The sequence below is a fragment of the Phocoena sinus genome, chromosome 20 (assembly GCF_008692025.1).
Source record: "Phocoena sinus isolate mPhoSin1 chromosome 20, mPhoSin1.pri, whole genome shotgun sequence".
Lineage (NCBI taxonomy): Eukaryota > Metazoa > Chordata > Mammalia > Artiodactyla > Phocoenidae > Phocoena > Phocoena sinus.
The window spans coordinates 1,965,543-1,983,047 of NC_045782.1; the positions used below are offsets into that span (position 1 = coordinate 1,965,543).

The window sequence follows — 17,505 nt, forward strand, 5'->3', positions numbered from 1 at the left end:
TTCCACCAGGTCCCCAGGCGATGCTGAAGCTGCTGGTCGGGCTCCATGCTTGGCGGTCCGGGCACCACGCTGAGCGGTCCGGGTACCGAGCTTGGCGGTCCAAGTACCGCGCTGGGCGGCCCGGGCACAGAGCTTGGGGATACAGGTACCACGCCGGGCGGCCCGGGCACTGCGCGGGCGGGAGACGGCGCAGGGCCGCGGGACCACATCTCCCAGGCTGCCCCGCGCTGCTCGCTCGCGCCCCCTGCCGGCGCCTCCTGGGCGCCGCTTGGTGGCGGGGGCCCCCTCGGGGAGTCCGGGAGCAAGCGCGCAAGCCGCGGCGGTTGCGGGCTGCAGAGCAGAGCTGGCCGGTGAGTGGGGGCTACGCCGACCGCCCATTCCTCACGCCTGAGCGGCGTCGTTTACGCGGGCTGTGTGTCCGGGTCCGGCGTGCGGGGTCCGGCGCGGGGCGCGGGGCTGCCCGTCACTGAGGCGGCGTCCTGCCCGCCCAGTCGGGTGCCGGGACCCGTGTCGCGGGTGGCGCGGCAGGTGGCCGGCCTCCCCTCCGGGCCGGGGGTGTCCAGGAGCTCAGGACAGAGGCCGGTGCCGCGGACACTGGGCCACAGAGGCGCCAGCGGCCCGGCGCGCGGCGGCCCCGCGGGAGCTGTCCTGAGTGCTGCGTGGCGGGGGCCGGCCGGCCCGTGGAATCCCGGCTCCGCGGAGCCGTGGGCACCGTTGCGCTGGCGGGGCCCGCGCGGCGCACCTGGAACCCGGCCGCCGTTTGGATGCCCGGTGGCCCGGGATGCGCGCAGCCTGTCAGGAGCGCAGCGGGGACGCCTCCTCCCTGCGCATCCTGGAAGCACAGTTAGTTTTAGATGCTTTCTTTTCTTTTCTTTTCTTTTTTTTAAAGGAAGTGGGACCCTGAATTCCTCATTTTTCTTTTGTGGGCGCTGTATTTACCAGCAGGTAAGTTTATATAATAAGCGGTGTACGGTTAGAAATAACGCGTTCCGGGGAAGCTGCTCTCCCTTGCCCTCTATCGGGAGAATTTCGCGGACTGGTCGACACGCTTATCCATTAGCAGCAGCGGGCGCTGCAGGCAGCAGATAAAGTCCCGTGGAGTCGGCACAAGTCAACCCTTCCGAGCAAATTTTGGTTTCAGAAGATTTTTGTCATCTAGTTTCAAACAAGATGTTGTTTCATTTAAGACGGGGTGAGGGCAGCAAAACCTGTCAACCCTGATGCCTTAACTCTACAGCAAATGGCTTTGTACGATGAACTTGCAAAGCAAGCGGGTTTAATTTGGTGCCCCAAACTAGATCTGAAGCCTCCACGTTGAACTATGTTTTAATAATTTTTCAAGTTGATGTGTCTGCTCGTGGTGCGTAATCTTTTCTTCTGTTAAGAAGCAACAGATGTCTCTTTCTAGCGTTTGTGCCCATTCCTTGTTTTCTATGGACCACCTTCTCCACAGTGTGGACTATTAAGGGTAAAATAGGACATTTTTGTCTTGGGCTTGGTTTTCGGGGAATGTTCCCAGTGTATCTTCACTAAGTTAAGTAAGTTTCTGTTTTGTTGATTTTTTCCCCCAGATGCTTTTGTATAGCATGTATTGAGATGACCATGTAGTTTTCTTCTTAACATTATTAAACACAAGTGATTATTCTGCTAGCTTTTCTGTCTCTAAAATCCTGGGATAATTTAAAATACACGTCTGGGTTGTTTGATAGATTCACTTAGCTAACATTTTATTTAGGGTTCTGGTATCTATATTTGTAAGAGATTGGTATATATATTTTCACCCTCCTCCCATTTTTGTCTGAGTTCATAATCAAGGTTATGCTGTCCTCACTGATTAAGTGGGGAAACTTTCCATTATTTTCTATGCTTTGAAGCAGAAGAACCATCTGCACCTTGAAGTGTGGCACAATCTGACTGCAGACCGCCTGGGCTGCTGGTGTTTTTTTTGTTTTTGTTTTTAAGGAAGTTGGTATCAGTATTTAACTACCTTTTCATTTTTCCATGATCATTGACTTTTCTCAGGTTTTCTGTCTCCAAAGTCAACCTAATACTTTATATCTTCCTGGAAAATCATTAACATTGTTGATATTTAATATATGTTAGCATAATGTGTATAGTTGTCTGTTGCAAGCAAAAAAGTCTTTCATATCTGTGGTGCACTTTTTCTTGTTCATACGTGTGTGTGCGTGTGCATGTGTGTGTGTGTGCATGTCTGACTTTTCTCTTTTTTAATTGGTCAGACTTGCTTAATGCTTGCTTACTTTATTAGTCTTTCCAAAGATTTATTGACTAATCCTATTCATTTTTCTTTTTCTATGTCATTAATTTATGTTCTTTTTCTTTCTACTCAATTTGAGTTTATTTTACTCAAATTCTAGACTTTGAATCGAAAGATTAGATCATTTATGTAATCAGTCTCCTTCTGATGGAGGCAAGGGACTCTAATTCCTGTGGCCTCCCATCTGGCCTTTGCTCTATTTTTAATTTAACCCTTCAAATCAGACATTATTGCTGTTATTATTATTTTTTAGGTTAATATTAAACTTATCTACCTGTTTACCATTGTCTTCACTCTTCATTCCTTCTTGATCACAGATACTCTTCTTTGGATCACTTTCCTTCTCCCTGAAGTACATTCTTTAGAAGTTCCATCAGTGATAACATATTTTTCTGTTTTTATAATATCTGAAAATTCCTTTAATTTTGTCCACATTTTTGAATTTTGACTTCACCAGGTTTCTCTAACCTATTGATTCCAAAGTTATATATATATATTTTTTCTAGTATTTTTAAAAGATACTTTGTAGCTGGAAGGTCTGGGGACTTCAATTCTGCTATATTGCTGAAAGATGAAAAACAAATTAATTTGTAGTCTAACAAACTGTCGGTTTTAGTGACTTTTCCCTGTACAAAGTTATATGTTCATCTCAAATTTATTAATTATAACTTATATTGTCTGTACACTTATTTTTTCTGTTTGACCTATTGATTCTGAGAGTTGTGTTAAAGACTTCCACTATGATTCCTAGTTCTATTAGTTTTTGCAATATTATATACATTTACAGGCCAGCCCTAAGCAAACGGGCTGTGTGCATTTCCATTGAGTGTATGTCTAGAAGTGGAATTGCTTGGTCATAGGGTATGCATAGGCTCAGTTTTTGTAGATACTCTCAAACAGTTTTCAACAGTGGTTGCATCAACTTATGTACCCAAGAAGCATACGTGGTCGCCACACATCCTTGCCAACTCCTGGTTAATTTCTTTTTTATTTTAGTCATTCTAGTGGGTATCACATTGTGGTTTTAGCTTGGACTTCCCTGATGACAGGTGAAATTGAGCTCTTTTGGTATCCTTAAGTTTTCACACATATCTAAACATTTTTTTCTCTTGATGTTTAAAGATAACCTGCATATATGAGATTTGGGGTTTTTGTACTTTATGCATCAACAGTCATAAGTTTTACTGATTATTTGCTCATCATTGATTGTTTTATCTCTTGTTTTCCTCCTTTTTGGATTCATTATTTATTTCGATTGAATGAGTCCTTAAGTAAATTTTTTTCCCCCAGAGATTCTGTGGGTGGTAAACTTTCTGAGCCTTCGCATGTTTAAAAAATATTTTTAAATTTTGCTGTTCCACATGAATACTCTTGACTAGGTGTAGGAGTCTAGGTTAAAAAAATTCTGAATTTTGAAAATAATTCTCCATTACCTGCTGGCATGGCATCTAATGTGGTTGATCAGTCTATGCCACCTGATTCCTATTTCTTTGTAGTTAAACTGTTTATTTCTCTGAAGCTCTACAGTTTTTTCTTTTTCTCCAGTGTTCTAAAATTTCAGCACTGTTGGTCTAGGGCTGGATTTCTTTTGTTCTTCCTGCTCTGTTCTCTGTGGTCCCTTTCATTCTATAGATTAATACATTTATTTGGCCCTGGGGAAGTTTGAGGATTTCCTCATCTCCTCCATTCTGTTTATTTTCTGCTTCTGGAATTATTGTTAAATGGGGTATTAGAATATCTTAATTTATCTTTCAAGTTTCTTGACTTTGCTCTCAAATGTTCTGTCTCTTTATCTCTGTGGACGGTATTCTGGGAGATTTCCCTAATCTAGTGTTTAGCTTTGTCCAGTCAACTCTTTAGCCGATCTGTTGAGTGTTTTAAGTATTGTTTATCATATATTTAATTTTCAAGGTTTCTACTTTTTGAAATTTAATTTTTGGAATAGATAAGATATTCAGTGTTCAAAAATTATACTGTATTCAAAGGTCTCCCCACCACCCTATCCCCCGCTACCCAGTTCTCCCTCACCCCACAAGTGGGTAACCATTGTTATTAGTTTCTTACGTATCCCTCCAGAGTCTCTTTATGTAAATATAAGCAAATATGAATTAGATTCTTGATCCCTCCTTTTCCTTTTGCACAAACAGTACTACCCTTGAACCTGCTTTTTTGTTTTTTGGCCGTGCCCCATGGCTTGCGGGATCTTAGTTCCCCGACCAGGTATCAAACCTGGGCCCCAGCAGTGAAAGCACCGAGCCCTAACCACTGGACCGCCAGGGGATTCTCTTGACCCTCCTTTTTAATCTCACAACGTGCAGTAGAGATCTTCACCCATCAGCTGGCTCTTGCTTTTGCTGATAGAGTCTCCCGTCAGTCTTTCCAAGGACATTTATTAATTCTATGTATTAACTCCTTCTTCTGGTATATGTACTCCTGTTGGCTTGGTGTCCCCATTTTCATGACGCTGAGTAAAACCTGGGGTGCCTTTCTTTGTGTGCTCATCTGTAATTAATTAATTAATTATTTTTTGGCTGTGTTGGGTCTTCGTTTCTGTGCGAGGGCTTTCCCTAGTTGCGGCGAGCGGGGGCCACTCTTCATCGCGGTGCGCGGGCCTCTCACCATCGCGGCCTCTCTTGTTGCGGAGCACAGGCTCCAGACGCGCAGGCTCAGTAGTCGTGGCGCACGGGCTTAGTTGCTCCGCGGCACGTGGGATCCTCCCAGATCAGGGCTCAAACCCGCGTCCCCTGCATTGGCAGGCAGTTTCTCAACCACTGCGCCAGCAGGGAAGCCCATGTGTGTGCTCATTTTGAGTGTGAGGATTCCTGTTTCCCCGCCTATCTCTTTGCTGCCTCTGGTGATTGCTGGCGAGCTGTGACGTGCTGCCGGGTGGAGTGTGTAGCCCAGGGGAGGGGCTCATGTAGTGGCCGCTCAGCGTGTGGGGAAAGCATCCCAGGGCCCTGGCCATCCCAGCCGCCGCGCCCCAGTTCATCTTGTCAGATCCCATCCCTGCCCCTCTTTCTGTCTGCTGATTTGGAGCCTGAAACCCGTTACCATTTGCCCCTGCATGACGGCCTCCTCCCAAGCTTGTACTGGGCTGGGGTTCACTCAGGCCGTCTGATCCTGAGAACTCTCCACCTTTCAAAAGTGTCTTAGATGCTTTAGTTGGCCAGTGGCCCTGTTTCTTGTTTCCCAGGTCTCTTACTGATTTAGTGGTTTAAAACTACTTCTGTCATTCCAAAGAATTTTAGGGTACCTGGAAGGCAGAAGTATGTGTTTAGTTCATTTTCTTGGTCTGATCTCCAATATTTCTTTTATCTTGAATTTGTTTCTGTGTCAGGGGTCCACTGGACCACCCCCAGATTTAGTGATTCCCCAGGAGGTCTCAGGGGACTCAACATTGCCATCTATGTGGCTGCGATTTATCACAGTGGAAGAATACAACGCAAGGTCAGCAAAGGGAGAAGCCCCATGGGGTCAGGTCCAGGGGACCAGGCACAGGATTCCAAAAGTCCTCTCCTGGCTGAGTCACACGGCGACGCGTTGTGAGAACACAGGTGAAGCGCTGTCCACCAGGAAGCTCTCTGGAGACTCGGCACCAAGGTTTTTTTCTGGGGGCTGGCCACGCGGGCGTCCTCTGCCTAGCACCTATCCGAACTCCTGACTCCCGGAAGGAAAGCAGGTGTTCAGCATAAACCACCGTGTTCGCACAAAAAGAGCCTCTCTTCACAGTCCTACAAATGTCAGGAAGTAAAACCCAAGTTCCCAGCCAAGGGCCAACCTGCCGAGCAGGGCTTTTTTCAGAAGAGCCATCTCAGGCCTACTCTGTTAACCCTTTTTTGTAAAGTGTGCCTCCTGTTTTCCACAGAAAAAGATGGATACCATACCTGGAGCTGACATCTCCCATCCAGCTTACCAAGTGCTTTTTGCCCTCTCTCTGGAGAGAGCAGCTTTTTTTGAGTATTAAGATGCAGTGATGGGTAAAGAACTGTTTCCTGACTTTGAAAGAAGCCGAAGTATGGCACGTGCCAAGCAGCCCTGAGGGGGCAGAGCATGGGGTGACTGTTAAATCATTGGTTTTCTTGTTGGTCTTTGGTCACTGCAGGGCAACTGGTGGCTCATCGTGAACATGGCAGTCCCCAGTGTCATGCATACCTTTTCCATGGTCCATTCTGGTCACCCCGTCCATGGCAGGCTCTGCTGCCCAAACTCTGGCCCTGGCTCTGCTCATGGGGCATTTCATCTCTTACTTCTCTTCTGTGGCTGTGTTCAGTGGCTCTTGTTGCTTCACTTTGTGTCTAAGTTTAATCTCCCACAAGATTGAGGATTCCCTGAGGATCAAACAGCAAATCACATGTAGCTATGGACCCAGAGCCTCCCTGCCAGGGTGACTGCTTACACTGGTCCCTGTTAGCGCTGCTTGACGAAACAGCTGTGTTGCAGACCAGGTTCTTGGCCTCCTTAATTAATAGAAATTGACCAGAGGCCAGACAAGAAATTTAGGCAAGGCTTTATTGGGGCCCCTGCTGCAGCTGGGGGAAGCTGGAAAAAACCGGTTCTCTTGCTTGCTTGCTCTCTGAGGCGGGGTGGAGGGTGGGGGGCGGGGTGGGGGGGTGGGGTCGGGGTGGCAGGGGGTGGGGGGGGTGGAGCTTGTTCCTTATATGCAGTGAGGGTAGGGGTGTGTCCAGGTGACGGGTCAGAGGGGTGACTTAGCTGTTTTGCCCACCCCTTAGGTGGTGGTGTGTGCAGGGGGCATGCGCAGTACCCTGCTTTTGCTCCCGGCACCCTGTTTTTGCTCCAGGCTCTTCGGAAGTGGCAGTTGGGTTTTTTGGTCTCTTTGTATCTTTGGGGTCCAGAATTTGCCCCAGCTGAGCATTCGTGCAGTTATTTTTAGTCCCATATAGTTTCTTTGTATTTTGTTGCTCCCGGAGAGGTGTGTCCAGGGGCAAGCATTGCAGCACTGCAGGAGAGAGTCCCAGGTCCCAGCCTGTCTCAGCTATAAGGACACAGGAAGCTGTCTCTTCTTCATCCTATTCCCTGCTCCCCACGTTGCTGACTTGTTCTGTGCTGAGGATGGTGAGGGAAAGCTCCAAGCTGACATTAACAGCCTGGGTTGTCTGAGTTCTGTCTTCCCAAGCAGCAGATGGTATAACGGAACGTCTCCGTTGGAAAGGCTTTTTGAGGTCATTGAACCTGCGTGTGGACTTAGATTGTCAAATCTTTTCTGACTCTACGGGCTGTGTCCAGTTGTAGACCTCATTCCTCTGTCTCCCCATGGTTTTAGACCTCAGGTGTGGGGAATTGAATTAATCACATCTTCTTCTTAGCACTTTATCATCGTTGGTCCGTCCAAGCCCCTCTCTTGTTTTGTGCGCTTGTTCATGCTTTTGTTGGTTCATTTATAATTCCTTCCTTCTTCTTCTGTGTACCCCACTCTCTCATTCTCTTCCCCCCACAGCCGACTATTCTAATGTGTTTAATACATATGCTTTTGTTGTATGTATTCTTTTTTTTTTTTAGCGTCAGTTGTGGTTTTATTTGTAGTTGTATGGCCCAAATGTAACTCAATTTATTCACTATCTTGACTTCATTAGATAATGTGCTTACATCTTCCCAAAATATTTGCATTTGAATGGAACTCTCTTCCCCACCAAATATTTCCATGTCTTGTTGTATGTATTCCTAAGAATGTGTACTGTTTTGTGTGCATGTTTTTTCATATTTTTAAAAATTTGTGTGCATGTATTTTTTTCTTTATTTTTAACTTTTTATTTTATATTGGGGTGTAGTTGATTAACGACGTTGTAATAGTTCCAGGTGCACAGCAAAGCGACTCAGCCATACATGTGCATGTATCCATTCTCCCCCAAACTCCCCTCCCATCCAGGCTACGTGTGCAAGTATTTTTTTTTTTTTTTTTTTGCGGTACGCGGGCCTCTCACTGTTGTGGCCTCTCCCGTTGTGGAGCACAGGCTCCGGACGCGCAGGCTCAGTGGCCACGGCTCACGGGACCAGCCGCTCCGCGGCATGTGGGATCCTCCCGGACCGGGGCACGAACCCGTGTCCCCTGCAACGGCAGGCGGACTCACAACCACTGCACCACCAGGGAAGCCCTTGTGTGCAAGTATTTTTAATTTATATAAATGGTGTCACGTTATAGCTCTTCCTAGTGTTATCACTCACTGCCATGTTTCTTTGACTCATCCCTGTTGCTATGGTGACCATCTGGTTTGTGTATCTACCACATTCTGCCTATCTCTCTCCTGGTGATGGACGCCCACATTGATTCCTTCGCCCAGACATGAACCTCTTGTATTTGTCCCATATGGACTTCTGGGAGCATCTCTCTGGGATTCAGGCCAGGAGAGGACTGCCTGTTCATAGTGTGTGCCTATACTTAATAGAACCGAGTACCACCCATTGCTCTTGAAAGAGGCTGCACCATCCTACATTCCCCCCCTCCCCAGCAGTGCACAGGATTCCAAAGATCTTTATCTCTGCAAACACTTGGCATTGTCCAGCTTTCTAATTTTTAGCAGCCTTACTCTTTTTATTTACATTTCTCTGGTTACTACCAAGTTTGAGAATATCTTTATATATGCTTGCTGCCTTGTTGAATTTCCTGTAACATGAATTGCCTGTTCCTGCTCTTTCCCCATTTTTCCTTCGTTCTTTTTTTTTTTGGGACTGCGCCACTCGGCTTGTGGGATCTTAGTTCCCCGACCAGGGATCAATCCTGTGCCCACAGCAGTGAAAGTCCGAGTCTGAACCACTGGATTGCCAGGGAATTCCCTCGTGCCCCCCATTTTTCTTTTTTTTCTTTTAAATTTATTTATTTATTTTGGCTGCATGGGGTCTTCGTTGCTGCGTGTGGGCTTTCTCTAGTTGCGGCGAGCGGGGGCTACTCTTCGTTGTGGTGCATGGGCTTCTCATTGTGGTGGCTTCTTCTTGTTGTGGAGCATGGGCTCTAGGCGCCCGGGCTTCAGTAGTTGTGGCCTGTGGGCTCAGTAGTTGTCGTTTGTGGGCTCTAGAGCGTAAGCTCAGTAGTTGTGGTGCACGGGCTAAGTTTCTCCGAGGCATGTGGGATCTTCCCTGGCCAGGGCTCGAACCCGTGTCCCCTGCATTGACAGACAGACTCTCAACTACTGCGCCACCAGGGAAGTCCCATGCCCCCCAGTTTTCAACTGGAATTTCTGACTAGAATATTTTAGACATTAGCCACTTGTTGATTTTTAGATGACGCAAATGGTTTCTCCTGATATGTAATGTGTCCATTCATTTTGTGGTTGGTATCTTTGTTGAGTAGAAATCCTTAATTCTGTAATCAAAATAACCAATGTGGAGAGTAGAGGAGGGAAGGAGTGGGAGTTTGGGATTAGCGGAGGCAAATTGTTATATATAGGATGGATAAACAGCGAGGTCCTACTGTAGAGCACAGGGAACTATGTTCAATATCCTGTGATAAACCATAATGGAAAAAATATGAAAAGGAATATATATATATGTATAACTGAGTCACTTTGCTGTACAGAATTAACACAACATTCAACTGTAGTTCAAAAGAAAAAATTTGCCACCAGATCCCAAGATAAATGCCTATGTTTGTTGATTGACAACATTTTAATAATCAAGACATTCCACATAAAAATCCAGATTTCTAGCCTCTGTTGAATCAGTCGTGCTTCGATGTTGGCTAGGGTAACCGAGTGGTGGGCTGTCTCACCTCACTCGTTCTTGTGACTTCTTGGTTGTGTGGTCTTTTGAGCTTATGACCAGCCCCTGTTGTGTGTGGAGCAACACCTTGAAATAAGCATGGTGGTAGTAAGTGTGCGTGAGGGTGTTAAGTGAACTCGATTATGGGGTGAAGTGGGCGTGGAGCTGGGAGCAGTGTGGTTGCCGTTCTCACGACATCCAATGAGTGTCAATGTAGGAACAGAAAACCTATTGCACTGCCCACCATCTTTCAGCAGTAGTAACTCATTCTTTTCAACCTTTCCTGGGTTGTTTCTTGTTTTGATGCATAAAAAAAAAAAGGCCATGGCTTAGTGGAGTCCGCACATGAGTTGGGGCTCCAAACCAGGGGTCTAAAACCTTGTTCTGTAAAGAGCCAGATAGAAAATATTTTAGGCTTTTTGGGGTCATACGCGCTCTGACAACCACTCTGCTCCTGCCCTGATAGCTCAGACGTAGCCGTAGACAGTATGTGAATAAATGTGGTTCGTTCATTTGGCCCAGACTTGACCCACAGACTATCGTTTGCTCACTTAACGTTTTCTTCCTTCTGTTGTTTCTAAGGTGCACGGTTATAACATTCACCTAGTCACTACGTAGCAGGTACCTACCGTGTGCCAGTGCTGAGATTATAGTGATGGATGAGACACAAGTTCAGACTTTAGGCTCGAGGTCTGGGTGGGGAGACAGACAAGGGAGGATAACAGGCCAGGACTGGGTGAGCCCAGATCGGGCATCGGGGTTTAGGGTAGGGCATATCAGGGAAGACTTTCTGTAAGAAGGAGGCATCAGAAATGAGCGGGGAGAGGAATTAGGCAAGACGGGGGCAGGGCCTTTATGTACTTCATCTACAAATCCAAGAGGCGAGAGTTTTGCTCAATATCGCTGGAAAGCATAGATCTGGGTTTTGTGGTGGCAAGGAATGGGGCTCAGGGTGGATGTAGTAGGGGTGGTAACCAGCCAAAAAGTGGGAAGCAGGAATGACATGACAGAGACTGGGTAAAAATTCCACACACACAGTTACATGTGCTTGAATTATCAAAGGTTGATGGTGGGGGCTTCCCTGGTGGCGCAGTGGTTGGGAGTCCGCCTGCCGATGCAGGGGACACGGGTTCGTGCCCCGGTCCGGGAGGATCCCACATCCCACGGAGCGGGTGGGCCCGTGAGCCATGGCTGCTGGGCCTGCGCGTCCGGAGCCTGTGCTCCGCAACGGGAGAGGCCACAACAGTGAGAGGCCCGCGCACAGCAAAAAAAAAAAAAAACAAAAAAAAGGTTGATGGTGTGTCAGAAAATAAAAAAACACAGAACGTTAATTTCACAAAGTTAAAATAACCCTGATGGAATACAGTGTAAGCCCACAAAAGTAAAGTGTAGACCAAGCTAACATATGGTTGTATGCGAATATCCTAGATAAAATAGCAAAATGAATTCAGCGGAAGTTAGAGAGGAATACATTTTCCCAAGTAAGTTTTATTCTGGGAATTGAAGAATGCTTTGATATTAGGACATAAGTTAGTTTAATTTATTGTGTAAGTAATAAAAGAGGAAAGCTGCGTAATCACCTTGAGAGAAACTGAAAACGCACTTCATGGAATTCGACGCTGAACCATGTGCTTTCCTGAGAAGCTTCCACTGCCCTGCCTTCAGGTGTGCAGTCTCCCTCCTAACTTCCTCACCTTTTTGTTTCCCTGGCACACCTCTGCTCTTTATTTCTTTACGTTTTCCTTCTTCACGTCCTTTGTGACCCTTTCCTGTGTCCTTGGTGTGGAATTAGGTTATTCTCTTCTGCCTGGTCCAGGGGGCACTATTCAGACCTCTCATCGTGCATTTCAGTTGTAATTCTTAGCCTCTCTCAATACTTAGTTGATTTCCTTCTGTTGGAGCCTGGTCCTGTGGTGGGCACTGCGGATATGGAGCTAAGTTAGATGATGCCGGTCACTTGCCTTTTCGCCCTCAGGCTGGTCCCCGGTGCTCCCCTGGCCTCTGCCGCGGCTCTGGGTGTGAGTAGGAGGCGGGGAGGTGAGAGGAGGGTGGAAGCCAGGGGATTTCTCCGCCGTTTGCTGCCTTGGACCCTGTCTCAGGGGTGGTTCCAGCTCCAACTGAGTGACAGTGGCCTCTGGCCTTTGTCCCACCTCCTTCCCTTGTCCCTCCAGCCTTATTAAACATGCTGGAGGGGTCCCGCTGTTGGGAATCTCTGGATCGGCTTGCCCCCCGACTTGGCATTTTAGCCCTTCCCAGACCTTGTGGCCAGTTCCCGTAATAGGTTCCCTCTACTGAACTACTGCTCTTGAATTCTGTTTTCCTGATTGGACCCAGCCCAGTGTAGACAAGAGCCCTGCTTCTGGGTGCCCACAATCTTATAGGACAAACACATTAAAACGACTCTGATTTTTGTCCAAGTAGACCTCACCTCAGGCACAAGCACTGGCCGTGACCCAGACTGAGACCGTTGTAGGACTTCACACTCCTTGTTCACAGAGACTTTTCCAAGGATAATCAAGTCTCCAAACCAGGTTAATCCCTTTCTTTTGAGTTGCTGGAGATGGAGCTGGTGGGGCCAGAGCCCTCTTCGCTCTTGGGGGTCATAGGATGCGTGAGCTCTGCGGGAGGTTGGTCTTTGGGGGTTTTTTGATTATTTTAAATTTATGAACTTGGTCTTTGTTTGGTTCAGTGTGTGTCTCCAGTGCATAGTGAGTGCCCAGTCAACATCATTTCATAAAATCTAAGATGCCATCCATTTTCAAACAATTATTTTGTGTTCCACTAAAAAAGAAAAAAAAAATACTGTCCATTAAACTGTGATGTAATGTTTTTTATTATGTGCACTTTTTATTTTAGGCTTATTAAAAGGTCGTTTACACGTATTCAAGACATCAATTCATGTCATACAGCGTTCTTGTTCGTATACAGAAAGGAAAGTGTAAATGAAGCACACTGCTTAGGGCATTTCTAAAACCTCCTCTTCTGAGTCACTTTGACTCCACAGTCATCTGTCTGTGACTTTTTGCAGATGGTGTCCCCTCTGCCATCAGAAACCCTGGTAACATGTGGTTGTAAAACTGTTCCTCACTTGTCTCCAGGATTTTCTTTTGAGCTTGTGACACCCATTCTTCAAATTCCATGCTAGCCCTTCCTTATCTCACCGAAGGGATCAGCAGACGGTGTTGCTAAAGCAGCCAGGACTCACACCGCTCCTTCGATTACCCGTCTTGGTGTGTAGGCTGAAATACTGTAGGATTGCAGTCGTCTGTGAGGCCACCTGGAACGGAAGCCGAGTCACTGTGCTTTTTCAGGGAGCTTATCTTTTTTTTAAAAAAATAATAAATTTATTTATTTATTTTTGGCTGTGTTGGGTCTTCGTTCCTGTGCGTGGGCTTTCTCCAGTTGTGGCGAGCGGGGGCCACTCTTCATCGCGGTGCGCGGGCCTCTCACTGTCGCGGCCTCTCTTGTTGAGGAGCACAGGCTCCAGACGCGCCGGCTCAGTAGTTGTGGCTCACGGGCCTAGTTGCTCCGCGGCGTGTGGGACCTTCCCAGACCAGGGCTCGAACCCGTGTCCCCTGCATTAGCAGGCAGATTCTCAACCACTGAGCCACCAGGGAAGCCCAGGGAGCTTATCTTGTAACTGGCCGAGCAACACGCCTGGCCAATGGCTACCGTAGGCGGCATGCTGACTTCAGGGATGTTAAAATGTGTGTCTTAGAATCGACAGACTGTGGTATTTGCACAGTTAGTTAAGCGAAGGAACCTGGTGCTGCCTGAACCCATTCCTTACTGAGAGAGTGAAGACAACTCGCAGAAAGACGTGGGGTGTGGGTGTCCCCAGACCCAGTTGTTCCTTGGGCTGCATCCACCCCTGCGCTTTCCACGGTTTATATACGGAAGCCGGTCATCCCTCCCTCTTTCTTTGTGAAGCTAGTTCAGATTAGTTTCATGTCACTTGCAACCTAGAGAATCATGACTAATCCAGAAGCTTATAAAATGAGTATAAACAATGCGGCGTGTGCAGGGATTAAAAGAATATCAAGGCTCAGAAGTAGCATCAAGAAGAGAGAGACTCGCTGTGTCTGAGGGTTCCCTAAGGAGGAGGTGGTCAAGCTTTCAGTCTTGAGTTTCCCAGGTGAGGCCAGACCCTCCTCTGGGGTGCTTCCCAAGGACCCCGTGTACACCTGTGCTTCAAACTACTGGCCCCCACTGTCTTTCTCACTGCTGTCTGTTTCCTAAGTCAGGAATCAAGGACCCAGTAGATACTTGTTGAACAAATGAATGAATGTGTTTTGAGGAAGGAAGAGAAATTGCTTGTAGACAGGGGTGGGAAAGGCGCTCCAGGAAGAGAAACGAGAAAGTGCAAAGGCAAATGGGCCCGGAGGAGCAAGACGTGCTCTGGAAACTGCATGTAGGGAAGCTCTGGGAGGGGAGGCTCAGAGCTGAGATGGTTGGAGGTGAGGCTGAGGGATGGGCAAGGGCTGGGGGATGGGGCTGATGTGTAAAGTAAGATGCTTGGACCTTATTCCTTAGGCAGTGGGAACCATTGAAGCATTAAAAATTTTTTATTGTGGTAACATATACATGACATAAAATTTATCTTCTTAACCATTTTCAGCGTACAGCTCTGAGGCATGGAGTACACACACATTGTTGTGCAACCGTCACCACCCTCCATCTCCAAACTTTTTCATCTTCCTAAACTAAAATTCTGTCCCCATGAAACACCAACTCTTCATTTTCCTTTCCTCAGCCCCGGTAACCACTCTTCTACTTTCTGTCCCTGTGAATTTGACTACTCTAGGTACCTTATAAAAACCACTGAAGTTTGGTGGTAACACGGTGGGTAAATAGATGTGCATTTTAGAACATTCACACGGGCCACTTTTTAGAGGATTGTCAAGAAGAGAAAGAGGCTGCTGAGTGTAGGGGAGCCAGCTGGGAACCTCGATGGTGTGTGAGCCAAGGCTTTCGCAGTGGGGATGACGAGAGGGCCTGGAACCCTCAGGGTCCTGGGTGTGGGGGTGGAAGAGCTCGTTTTGACACCTTTTGTTTTGGCTTGGATACCAGCCATGATGGGGAATCCAAGAGGAACTTGGATGCCCAGGTTAGGATGGGTAGCAGAAGCATGGGTACCCTCTCCGTATCCCCTTCTTTTCACCGCTTCGGTGGACGTTGGCCCGACTCCCAGTGATCAGCACTTGCGTGTCTTTGCCCCGGGCTTCCTGGGGCCCACAGGTGCCCACTTTGCTGCCCAGAACAGCAGAGTGGAAGTGCCAGGGAATTAACACCCTCCCAACTCCCCAGAAACCCTCAGCCAAAGGTGATGGAGTTGGTGTATAACCATCCCAGCTCCCCGCACCTCCCCCTACCATGGGACGACGCCAAGGAGTGTATTGTGTATGCTGGCGCCCAGAGTTCCCCGGTGGGATTTAGCTTCGGGTACAGTGGTAATTTGCTTGATGAAGCACACTTTGTTGGCTGCCTGTTCTTTTTCTTGTCTCATTGCCCTGACTGGAAGCTCCTGTACAATTTCACTAGAAGTGGCAGAGAAGATATCCTTGTATTCCTGATCTTAGGAGGAAAGCATCCAGTGTTCCGCTGTTAAGAATGACGTTGCCTGTGGGTTTTTAGTAGACGCCTTTCTTCGGGTTGAGGAAGTTCCCTTCTGTTCCTAGCTCGTTCAGTGTTTTTTACCAGGAAAGGGTCTCGGATTTTGTCACATGCTTTTCCTATGTCTATTGAGATGACTGTGTGATTTTTATTTGTTCCATTCATTGATTTTTGGATGTTAAACCAACCTTGCATTCCTCAGATAAATTCCGTTTGGTCATGGTACGCAATTTTTTAAATATGTTGCCGGATTTGGTTTACTAGTATTTTGTTGAGGATTTTTATATCCATATTCAGAGGAGATACTGGTCTGTAGTTTTCTTGTGATGTCTTTATCTTGTTTTGGTATCAGGAAAATATTGTTGTCATGAAATGAGTTGGAAAGTGTTCCTTCCTCTCTGTTTTTGGGACAGTTTGTGAAGAATTGATGTTAATTATTATTTAAAGGTTTAATAGTGTTCAACATTGAAGTCTTTGGGGCCTGGGCTTTTCTTTGTGGGTAGTTTTTTTTTTTTTTTAGTAGATCTTTATTGATAATTGCTTCGCAACACTGTGCTAGTTTCTGTCGTACAAACGGAGTGAATCAGCCATATGCATACATACGTCCCCATATCCCCTCCCTCTTGAGCCTCCCTCCCACCCTCCCTATCCCCCCTCTCTAGGTCATCACAAAGCACGGAGCTGAGAGGGTAGTTTTTTAAATTACTAATTCAGTCTCTTCACTATCACCAGTATAGTTGTTTCTGTTATCCCTTCGTTGCTTTCTTTTGCATTGAGTGCTCTCTAATATAACATTTCAGTGGGCTGAATAGTCTCCCCCCTACTTCATGTTCACTTAGAACCTCAGAATATGACCTTATTTGGAAATAGGGTCTTTGTAGATGTAACTAGTTAGGGATCCTGAGATGATATCGTCCTGTATTTAGGGTGGGCCCTAAATCCAATGACTGGTGTCCTTATGAGAAGAGAAGAGGACACACAGAGGCACACAGAAAGCAGTCCACCCAAAGTCAGCCAGAGATGCAGCTACAAGCCGAGGAACACCTAGAATCGCCTTGACCCACCAGCACCTGGAAGAGACAAGGAAAGGTTCTTTCCTAGAGTCTTCAGAGGGAGGAGACACCCTGATTTCAGACTTTTAGACTCCAGAACTGGGAGAGAAGACATTTCTGTTGTTTTAAGCCGCTAAATTTGTGGTAATTCATTCCTGTAGACCTAGGAAATGAATACAAACCTTTTATTTTCTTTAGTGATATTTCCCCCCCACCATATCTGAGTTATGTTCTCTGTTGTTGCTGCAGGGCATACCGTGTATATCTTATCAGAATCCACTACAGATTTATATTAATTTAGTTCCAATGAGTTATAGCAACGTTATTGCTGTATGGCTCTATTCCCTTTGCTCCCCTTTTGCGGTATTACATATTATATCTATGAATATTGCAAACCTGACCGTACATTGTTATAATTATCATCTGAACCATCTACAGTGATTTCTTTAGCCCAATCTAGATTTGTTCCAACCCATCTCCTTTGTGTAGCTGTTGGCAAATATATTACACATATATTTCTATATGTTACAGGTCCAACAGTACATTATATGCATAATATTTTACATAATTAAAAAAATCAATTCAGAGGAGAATAAAACCTGTGTTTTAACTATCATTTATAATTACATAATTACCTTCACTGGTGCTCTTTGATTATTTTTGCGTGTGAATTTGAATTTCCTTCTGGGGCCACTTGCTTTTACACTGAAGAACTTCCTCCAGTATTCCTTCTAAAGCAGGCAACGAGTTCTCTGCAGGATGGCAGACATTTTATTGGCTTCCGCATGCTACCATGGCTATAATAAGATCTGAGGCTGGTCTTACAGGTAAGGCAGTGGGACATGCCTCACT

The 17,505-nt window shown here is 46.5% G+C and overlaps 1 protein-coding gene across 1 annotated transcript in view; it reads left to right on the forward strand.

The window, feature by feature from the left end:
• The first annotated feature begins 335 nt into the window (after positions 1 to 335).
• The window catches only part of SPECC1 (sperm antigen with calponin homology and coiled-coil domains 1), a 254,519-nt gene continuing 237,349 nt past the window's right edge, over positions 336 to 17,505 (forward strand). The window contains 1 exon segment of the mRNA XM_032616185.1: positions 336 to 350. The gene's annotated coding sequence lies outside the window, so the exon portion shown is untranslated.